Here is a 3,881-nt window from a genome sequence, read left to right as displayed (position 1 = left end):
CACGTCTGGAAAACAAGAAGTTGTAATGCAATGATTAATAACATGCGTAAGAACAAGAGCGAACGCAGAAATTTTTTTCTGGAGGGGTTTTAAAGTTATTATTATTATTTTTTTTTCATTTAATCAGTTGCACCAAATATGCGTTTCGGTGGTACAAAATGTCTATATTTTTTTCAATAAATTCGAGTTATTACATATGTATGCATGAAAAATGTGAAATATCATTTCTCTACTGCTTCGACTTAAAAGAAAATATTGTAATCAGTATTTCTTTATTCGCAACTTCTATATTTCTGTGGATGCTAAGTAAAGCTTAACCATCTAATCTTTGTTCCCCAGTTTTACTTCGTAAATATGATTCAAGCTTAAGAAGGAGCGTTCACTGGAAATAAGTATCACAGGAAGTGTTGGCCCTATCTGCAAGAATCGGTATACCTTTAGGTACAGTGATTGATTGCAAACATCAGGAGCGTCTAGGAATGGTGTTGGACTATGCTCCGTAGGTACATTGAAAACATAACAAGGGTATTCATCAAACCTTATAAACCGTATAAAATTATAATTGTGTAAACTTTGGTAATCAACTGTCAAAATTTGTATGGAAACTCGTTTACACATTTCAAATAAATTTCTACAACGATATCACTGAATAATCTTGATAACCTGAAGACAATGTAACTGTCGCAAGTGTATACAAAAAGAGAGTATGGGTTGCTCTTAAATTTATAAGAATATCTGCTTGATAAACTATCGGTTTAGATGAACACCGCTAATATTAATTTAAATATTAGCATGGCATTTGAATTTAAATGTAGAAAATTACCTTTGACACATTTTAACACATGATAATTGAAATGTCAAATTACGTTTAGTCGAAGGCGGAAATGTAAAAGCAGCATCCGGTGCCCACGGACATTCAAGGAGCTCATAATTCTCGTTATCGCTTAGTTTACGGTGACCAAAATTTGACGCATCATTAAGCGGAACCTGCAAGGACGTGGATATATAAATTCGGTTGCAGAGAACTTAAAACTTGATTTTCGTGACGCAGAGGGTTGTCAAATTACCGGTATATTGAAAACAATGAGGGTGTTGATTTTTTAAACTTAGGGAAGCGACCATTTTTGGGCCTTAATCAAACTACGCCTAAACGTTAGTATTCATACATGCTAGTAAAATTCCAATAAGATTTTCTCTATCTCATCATTACGTCCTGAGAACTGTGGGACTCGGGTAACTTATAGCCCACTTTCACCAAGAGCTGTTTTAATTTCCTTTTCCCATAGGCATTAACTGCAGTTAAGGCGTGGTGGAAATGAACTCTTACTCTGGAATCAGCTGCACCAAGTTTCCCAGCGCCGGAGCGTATTCATTTTTTCCGTACTTGACACTCGTCAGATGAATTTTGGGCTGTTTGTGAAAATTCGGCAGCCGGAGGGGCAGAAGTTTTCAATTTAAAATAGTTCGTTATTTTTACAGAATGCATTCGGTACGTAGCACTTTTTGCTCTGGTGATTCAGCGACATTGAAAATACACTTTTTCTCCCAGATAGATATGTAAANAGCTTCGAAAACCTTAAAACGCAAACCAAAATGTGCATATAGTATATATGTAGTACTTTTAGGGATTATGTAAAGTATGTATGTATATAAAGTGGTGTTGCCAGAGCATCTAGACGGAGAGCTCATCCCCAAAAAACCCATTATTCTTCAGATCGATTGAAATTTTTTGTGTGCTTAGCTTGTTATCTATATATATAAATGTGAATGTCTTTTTGCTTATTACCTTATAACTTTTGAGCCACGACACGGAATCGCACGAAACTTGGCAGACTTATTTGTTCTTACCCCGGGAAGGTTATAGGTGTGGTCTTATTTGAAAATATGTCGTAAATTTCGCAAGGGGGCGTGGCACCGCCAATAGACCTGCAAATGTTTAATCAGCTAAAACTTCGGAACCATAAGTCGAAAGAATTTGCAATTTGGTACGAAGACATGTCTACGGGAGGCGCTTATTGTAAGGTATATATAAAAGAGAGCGTGGCACATGAACTTGAAATTTGGTATGCAAACATATCTATGGTAGGTGCTTATAGTAAGGTATATATAAATGAGTTTGTAAAAGGGGGCGTAGCACATAACATGGGCGTGGAAGTTCTTATCAGCCATAACTTCGGAATCACAAATCACACGACCCCTTTAATTCCTTCTGATATCCCTTTAGAATTTAAAAAACTTCAGTTTCCAGTTCACTTAGCTTTTGCAATGACAATAAAAAAGGATGCCTTAAAATAAAACCAACTCTTTATCGAAAATAAAATTTATGATAATTGCATTGGAAAATGCATCTATGTTAATAGATGCATTGAAGTACTAAAAACGTGCTGCGGAATAATATTAGAGTAAGAAATTAGATAGTTAAAATTTAGTTATTACAATACAACTTTGGTATTTCAACTATTATCTATATAATTTATTAAAACTATTTTATTATAAACATATTATTGCTTTTGATTTCATAGCACCCCAGCTAAACAACTATTCTACGTTATTATGCTATCACGGCTATATTAAAATTCGAGAAGAAATGAAATATAACATCGTTACATAAAAATTTTTTCATATTTGTATAAAGACGTGCGGTGAAACCCGCGGGTAAAAGCTAGTATGCATATAAATTGATATCAGGAGGGCTGGCTGCTGAACAACGTACTTCATATGACTGGAAATTTGTACAGAATTTTAACTAAAGTATATAGGAAACTAGCTTTTACCCGCGGATTTCACCCCACGCCAGAAGGAATTATAAGGGTCATGTGACTTGTGGTTACGAAGTTATGGCAAAAAATTCCAAGTCTATGTTAAGTTCTACGCCCCTTTTACAAACTATACTACTACTTACTATAAGCACCTACCATAGATATGTCTGCATACCAAATGTTATGTTTATATGACTTATGGTTCCGAAGTTATAACTGGTAAAATATTCCACGCCTTTGGGATTTACCGCCGCCTTCCACAGTCTTATTTATATATATACCTTACTATAAGCACCTACCATAGATATGTCTGCATACCAAATGTTATGTTTATGTGACTTATGGTTCCGAAGTTATAACTGGTAAAATATTCCACGCCTTTGGGATTTGCCGCCCCCTTCCACAGTCTTATTTATATATATACCTTACTATAAGCACCTACCGTAGATACCTGCATACCACATTTCAAGTTCATGTGACTTATGTTCCGAAGTTATGACTGACCTAAAATTCCACGCCTATGTTATCTGCCACGCCTCCTTTTACAAACTCATTTACATATACCTTAAGATAAGCATCTACTATAGATATGTTTGCATACCAAATTTCAAGTTCATGTGACTTACGGTTCCGAAGTTAGAGCTGATTAAATAATTCACGCCCATGGGAGGTGCCACGCCACCTTTTCCAATACCGCCAATTTTTTCCCATGAGTATGGAATTAATTTTATTTATCTCGACAGCAAGTTCCAATGCTCTACCACAAATATTTCAAAAGATATACAATATGAAAATTTTAGTAAGTATAGGAGGTGCCACGCCCTCTTTTCCAGCACTGCCCATTTTTCTCTATACCTATAACCTTCCCGGGGTAAAAGCAAATAAGTGTGCAAAGTTTCGTGCGATTCCGTGCCGCGGTTCAGAAGTTATAAGGTAATAAGCAAACAGACATTCACATTTATATATATAGGTGAATTCAAGTTTGCCTGCCAATTCTTATGGTCTTAAAGTAATTCCAGCCTATGTTGAAAGTGCATTGTTGCAAGTATGTTGATACTTCAAACGTATATCGTTAAAATGCCATGGCGTATGAGTTATCTATCAACATCAATATTTAGTCCG

This window comes from Rhagoletis zephyria, unplaced genomic scaffold (assembly GCF_001687245.7).
Source record: "Rhagoletis zephyria isolate East Lansing unplaced genomic scaffold, Rhagoletis_zephyria_1.1 Rzeph_scaffold_03915, whole genome shotgun sequence".
In the NCBI taxonomy this organism is placed as follows: domain Eukaryota; kingdom Metazoa; phylum Arthropoda; class Insecta; order Diptera; family Tephritidae; genus Rhagoletis; species Rhagoletis zephyria.
The sequence above is the reverse complement of the archived record's forward strand: the minus strand, read 5'-3'. Positions refer to the sequence as shown.